The sequence below is a fragment of the Prionailurus bengalensis genome, chromosome D4 (genome assembly GCF_016509475.1).
Source record: "Prionailurus bengalensis isolate Pbe53 chromosome D4, Fcat_Pben_1.1_paternal_pri, whole genome shotgun sequence".
NCBI lineage: Eukaryota > Metazoa > Chordata > Mammalia > Carnivora > Felidae > Prionailurus > Prionailurus bengalensis.
The window spans coordinates 55536222-55542996 of NC_057359.1; the positions used below are offsets into that span (position 1 = coordinate 55536222).

Sequence of the window (6775 nt, forward strand, 5' to 3'; positions counted from 1 at the left end):
TTGGGTGATGAGCAAATATGGTGCCAGTTGCTAAGACAGATAAGACCAGAAAAGGGACAGATATAAAAGAAAACAACTGATTAGGTCTTGGACATGCTGAGTCAGGTGCTTGTAGATATACAGGGAAAAATGACCAACACAGCACTTCCAAAGCATGTTCTAGGAACCCAAGTTCCAGGAGATATTAATATTCCAAGAAAAAGGGTAAGGGGTGGTGGATAGAGTCTGTTGAAGGTTGTATTAGTCCAGATTCCCCGGGAAACAGAGCCAGAGGCAAGAATTATATGCTGATGCCTTTTATGAAGGTGCAAACCCAAAGCCTCAAGAGTGAGCCATGCAAAAGGGAAGTGAGGCAGGGAGGGATGGGAAACAGTGCAAAATGCAGGGAAGAGCAGCTGGTGGGCCACAGAACTACACAGTTGGCTACAGTAGCAACAGTAAAGAAAAGCAAAAGGCTGAAAGTCCACCACTCAGGCAGTGTAACAGAGACTGAGAAAACATGGATTGTATCTAATACAGACTTCAAATAAGTTTAAGAAGTACTGGATATTACATGCCCCCTCTTGGAAAATTGCAACGCATTTTAACACATTAACAGTTCTAGAAGTAACTCAGCAAGGAAATAAATTTCATTTTATTTAACACAGTATTTCCCAAACTTACTTGACCACAGAAGCTTTCTTTCATGTGCCGCTCATCTATAGAACTCAGTTCTGGTCCGCTGTGGATACCAGAATCTGGAGCAAAGGAGAGAGTACAGATTGGGTAGGGAGTTGAGAAGCATATAAGTAGTGAATGAAGCCCAGAGGATGGAGGAGATCATCCAGGAAGAGTTTGGAGAATGATCCTAAGCCAGAGCCCTGGGATACACCAATATTAAGGGACAGCACAGGAAGAAGATCTCTCAAGAACAAAGGAAGGGACAGCAACAGAATTTGGATACTCAGAAAACATATTTAGATATTAAAGCAGAAAGGAATTTATAACTGAGTATAGGTGAACAGAGGACACCCTAGGACCAAGCTACTCAAAAATCTATTCTAACCATCAGACATTATCCAGGAGCTTGTTAGAAACTCAAGATCTGAGATCTCACTCCAGATCTATCCTTTACTGTATCCTCTGGTCATTCACATGAACATTAAAGTGTAAGAAGCTCTGGCTTATAGCAATGCTGGAATGGGTGGAGGTGTAGACTAAATGGAGCTTCCAGAGATACCTGTAGACCCTCTGAATCAATATGCCTCTGCCATCATGATCAGGAAAGAAGTCACCAAACTAGTGCTACAGGAAGCTCCTGAACTAGGAAGGTGGTGATCATGAAACAAGCTGGCCTCCTTCCACACCAGCAAAACTTACCTGCTGCCTCTCCCCCTCTTAGTTCCAGGATCCAGTCTCATGTAAGTTCATTTAATTGGCAGTTTCTAAACCACGTTTGGAATGCCAGCTGCAAGGAATTCTAGGAAGTGGAGCTTCCCGGCTCTAATGTACTAGAAGGAAGTGGAAAGGGATGTTGTATGAGTATGACAGGAGCTGATAGCTGTCCCCCAATATCTCTATTCTACCCTTCATCCATGGTAATAGGATCTTCAAGTTGGCACATGACTGTCCGGAATAAGGATGCCTTCCAGGCTCTCTGCAGATAGATATGACCATGTGACCAAGTTTGGACTAATAATGTAATGGAAATGTCACAAAGCAGCTCCCAGGAATCTTGGAGAGACAGCAGGAGCATACCCTTTACACTCTTCATCCCTCCCTCTAACATGCTGCTTGGAGCATGAGATGCTACCATCTTGGACTACGAGGTTGAGGGCTATATGTTGGGGTTGGCAGAACACAGCTATGAAGAGCCAGAGTTCCTGAGAACCTCCTAAGTCAGAGCGACCATTCCTGCTCTGACGACTTACCTCTGTATACGTGAAAGACTAATCAACCACTGTTATTTTGGAATGCCCCCACAAGAATCTAATCCTAGCCAATACAGATGTCAAAGGCACTGATTCTTAACATTGGCAGTTCATTTCAGAATGCAATGCCCTGGACCATCCTCCCTAAAAAAAATACACTTTTGTATAACTCTTTGTATAACAATTTCAAGGACTGCTGTCCTTGAAAATGTTGTTTTTACCTGAAGACAATCTAAGGACTCGTGAACCCTTTGCTAAGAACCCCTAGAGTGGAGATTTTCAAGATGAAAAGATTATAACCAATAGGCAAAGGGCTCAGAGTAAAAGTAAGAACTGAAAAATGGTCCCTGGATTTGGTCCAGACTGTTGATGCCATTAGTTGGAGGAGTTTCAGTGGGGTAGGGTAGAGTGGGGGCAGAAACTAGACTGCAGAGTTCTGGGAGAATGATAATCAAGAAAGTGAAGGCAGCAAGTATTGTTAACCATTTGGAGTCAACCAGTAGCCTGGCCCCAAAGATGGTGGTGGCTGGGAGACAATGGAGGTCATGGGCTCCCGAGAGGATTTTCCTGGCTCTCTTCTGCTTCTAGGACCAGACCAGCCAGAGTGAGGGTGATTTGGAATATCCGACACCATTCCATGTTGCACCCCATTTATCCTTCACGGCGTTGGAAATGCTGGCCCTGTCTCAGAAAGGAGGGGAAACTGGGATCCTGGGAACACAAAACATTCCTGAGGGAATGAAGGCTAGAGGATGATTTTGGCTCAGCCAGAATAGATGTTATCAAGTCCTTCCCCTTCAGACAGTCCACACTAGGATACCTCTGGGCATCCTTCAATGAGAAGATTGTCCCCTCTGTCCCCTCTCTTCCCACCTATGGTGTTGCTGCTATAGCTGGACCCCAGACGTAAAACCAGTACATCCAATAGCCTTGGCACACCTGTGGAGTTAACATCAAAGCAGACCACAGCTTATCCTCTGGAGAGAAGGAACCATATCGTGTGTCCTGGTTTCTTTTCTTACCCGGAAGCTCTTTCATGCTTTTCTGCAACCAGGACTCAGACTGGCATTCCTGATGTGCCTCCATGATTTTCTCCCCTCATACCTGTCAACCCTGCTCTGAGATCCCAGGCTTTTCCTGCTCCTGCACCCGGAGCTGTTTCTCTGCACTACCCCCTGAGTACGTTTGTCACTTAGTCCTGTCTCTCCTTAACATCATCCTTTCAAATGATAGAACCACCTTCCCAATCAAAGATTTACTGTGCAAGGGTCCTCCCCAGATCCCCATGGTGGTGAAAGTGGACAAAACCTAGTCACATGTGGGAAACTGGAGACAGAAATGGCTCAGATTTCTTACTTCAGAGCCCCAGGGCACAGCACTGGCAGAGGGAGCCTATCAAAGAGGCTCTGCTCTGAGTGGCCTACCTTTTGTGGAGACACAATGTACTCATTTATATCTGCTACCTTGGGATAAAACGAGGGTCTCCGCTGGGGCCTTACACTTGCCAGTTAGCCAAGGCGGAGCCAGGAGTCCCTCAAAGGCCTCAAGTACCCAGGGAATGAGCAAGGGTCCCAGGTCAGAGTCAGAGCAAGGTTTGCTCTCACCTCTGTGGCTCCCACTTCCCAGAACAAGTTCCAGCAGCTCTGGAACATGGCTCCCTCCAGAGAAGAGACTAGGCTTACAAAGTGGAAATTGTCCAATAAAATGTGTAAACATCCCACCTGTACCCCTCCCACTTCCCACCCCCGGGGGCCCCATGGTTTGAAAACAAAGCTTAGCCACTGAAAGCTTTTATGTAGATAAGAGCTGAGCCAAGCAGCCTGGTTCCTTTGGGCAGCCTCTTCCTCCTTCCCTGTCTAGCATTTCCTGGGTGAGAAGGAAGAACTCAGTGAAAGGAGTAAGCTTCCCCAGAATTTTAGCAAGGTACTTAGAAAGAAATACGGGCTCTGGCCTCTGAAAAGCCTGGATCCCGATCAATCCCTGCCACTTACCTGCTGTGTGACTTTCCCTTAACTTTTCTGAGCTTCCACTTATTTTCTCAACTGTAAAATAAGGATTAGAATTCCTCTTATATAAGGTTGTAAGACTCCAATGAAATACTATATGTGTAGTTCCTGGCTTTTTTTAATTGGTACGAACCTGTTTGGAGATAGAGCCTCTAAATAACTTTCCTTTTCTCTCTGCTCTCAGCTTGCCTTCCTCCCCTCTCATCATTTCTCTCCCCAGCACCTGGAAAGCTCTCCTAGGTCCCTATTATTCAAAGGTCCAGGGCAAAGCAGCCTCACCTATGAGAGCTTGTTAGAAATGCAGACTCTCAGCTGCCCCAGACCCTCTGAGTCTGAATCTGCATTTGAATAAGATACCTAAATTTTTCTCTGTGCATATTACAGTTTGAGAAGCACTTGCCCTGGGTCATGCCTTGCTTCTTTTCCATACCAAATAGCACTGGATTTCAACAATTCACACCAGTTAACAGCAGTAGTTTCCTCCAGCAAATTGCATACCACATACTAAAACTTCTCCATTGGACACTTGAGTAACAACAAATCATAATATTAATAAAATGATGGTAGCAAAATTTAATATGTACGGAATGCTTTGGTATTTACACTACCCTTTCATACCCACATAATCTCATCTGATTCAAGAATATGAGATAGTTATCTTCAATCAGAGGGTGTTTGAGTGAGTGAATGAATACATGATTGAATGAATGACTTGGGGACTATTTAGAGAAAAGAAACTGAGTTATGAGAGGGCCTTTAGGGTTTCATCAATGAGGAGTTTTGTTCAGCTGCTAGTAAGAGCAATTCAAAACAACAGTTTGGGCCTAAATGAGATTGGGGATTATTTTCCTCTTACATGATAAACTGTCTCCAGGCAGGCCAGGCTGGTGTGGGGACTCTACAAGTTTCAAAAACTGGAATCCTGCCTTCTGCTCTGTCATTCTTAGCACACAACTTCAACTCAGAGATGAAAATGACTGCTGGAGCTCCATCCATCAAATCCTGGTCCCAGGGACAAATAAGCAAGAACAGGGGGAAAGGACAAAGAGGTGCTTGCTAGCTAAGTTAACCCCTTTAAACAGCTTTCTAAAAACCTTATCCAATCACTTCCAGTGACCTCTCCTTAGCCATCCCCCTCTACAAGTAAGGTTGGGAAATGTGGTTTTATTAGCCAGCCACTTTGCTGCCCCTAACATAGTAGTAAGGAAGGTGAGGAGAGCGGCTATTAGGATGAAATCTAGCTTTCTCTACCAAAATGGGAATCAATGAGAGGGGGCATTTTGTGTTTCTCCCTTTGTAATTGCTCAATAAGGAATAGAAGAATCTGGAAAAGACAAGGCGGTTGCTTCTGGGCAAAAGGAAAGAGTTTTCTTACCAGTGTATTAGCAGAGGGCCCAAAGTAGGGGTAGATGAGAAACCAGGACGCTTAACTGAAATGTTGCTTTCTTTGTAGAGGATGCTGGCTTCATGGTAGATTATTCATGCTCTTCTTCCAGACTGGGATGCTCTCCCTCCTTTACATCGTAATTCCTAACTCGTTCCAGTCAACTCCTGCGCATTCCTTTAGTTCTCACCTTGCACGCTCTCATAATCTTGTTGTATGCTCTCAGAAACCCGGAGTTTACCTGTATAGTATGTGTTCCAGGTCTGCCCTGCCCTAACATGTTTTCCCACCTCCAAGTATAAGGTCCCTGAGGGTAGATACTATGTCTATACTATTGATCATTGGATTTCCAGCACCTTCATGGTAACCAAGCATGGAGGTGGCACAAGAAGGATGCACTTGAATGAATGAATGTATCTGGTAAGAAAGTTCGCATTATGCCTTAGCTTTTTTGGATTATAAATAACAAAAATCCACCTGCATTATCAAGAAGGGGAAACTTAATTATAACGATACAGGGGCATGCCACAGAGACAAAGGACTAGATTAGAGCCTGGCCTCAGGAATGAAATACTATATGCCATGGAGCAGAATCAGAAACTCAGATGCCACTGGGAATCTCCTCATCTTTCATTCTCTCATTAGATCAGTTTCTCCTGCTTGTTACTTTCACACAGGGGAGAAAATATGGCTGTCAAAAGAACTTAAGAGTTACATGTTACTGGACCAATCAGCTGGAGAGAAGTTAACATAGCTCTTCTTCTCTCATCTCTATCCCTGGTTGGAAAAACCAGAAATATTATTGTTCTGGTATGGGTTAAGTGCCTGACCCTGGACCAATCAAGTGACCAGGGACTAGGGTCATATTGTAGAAACATGGCATTTTAGAGAATAATAATTTTTTAGAGATAAATAATATTTTAGAGAATATTAAAATCTCTAACTCATAGGTGATGAATCTAAAGTAATTTATAGATGGGGAAACTAAAGTGAAGTTAAGGAGACTGTCCTTAAGTGAGCAAGTAGAAGAGCTGGGATTTCCTACACACAGGTGACTCCACTGAGCTTTTGGTTATGCTTTGCCCACTTAGGGCAGAGAAGTAAGAAGAGATTTTAGAGAATGGTAGAAATGACTGAACAAGAGTTCAAGAAAGAAGACTCTGGTGTGAGAGAGTGAAGTGTAGTTTGGGTATGGGAGAGTTAATTCCTTGTAGTTTGGGTATGGGAGAGTTAATTCCTGAAAGAGAGGTTTTGGGAAGACCAAACAGTAGATGTCCATTGGAGCGAGCATTGGCTCCCCACACACCAGCCCCAGTTCCTCAGCCACAACTCCAGCATCTCCTTGGATTAATGCCTGGATCTCTGAGGCCTCGGTAGGTCTTCATGGCCATTGTGAGAGTTCTCTGGTAGATTCTAGCATCTGGCTTCCAAAACTTTATTCATTCCCCCAAACCCCTCTTCCCCAACAATACCAA

At 44.2% G+C, this 6775-nt stretch overlaps 1 long non-coding RNA gene across 1 annotated transcript; it reads right to left on the bottom strand.

The window, feature by feature from the left end:
* Positions 1-1314: 1314 nt before the first annotated feature.
* Positions 1315-6179, bottom strand: LOC122474605. The gene is made up of 3 exons (XR_006294956.1): positions 4773-6179; positions 3902-3952; positions 1315-1490 (listed from the first exon to the last, which is right to left on the bottom strand). It is a non-coding gene; the product is annotated as an uncharacterized LOC122474605 (long non-coding RNA).
* Positions 6180-6775: the final 596 nt, after the last annotated feature.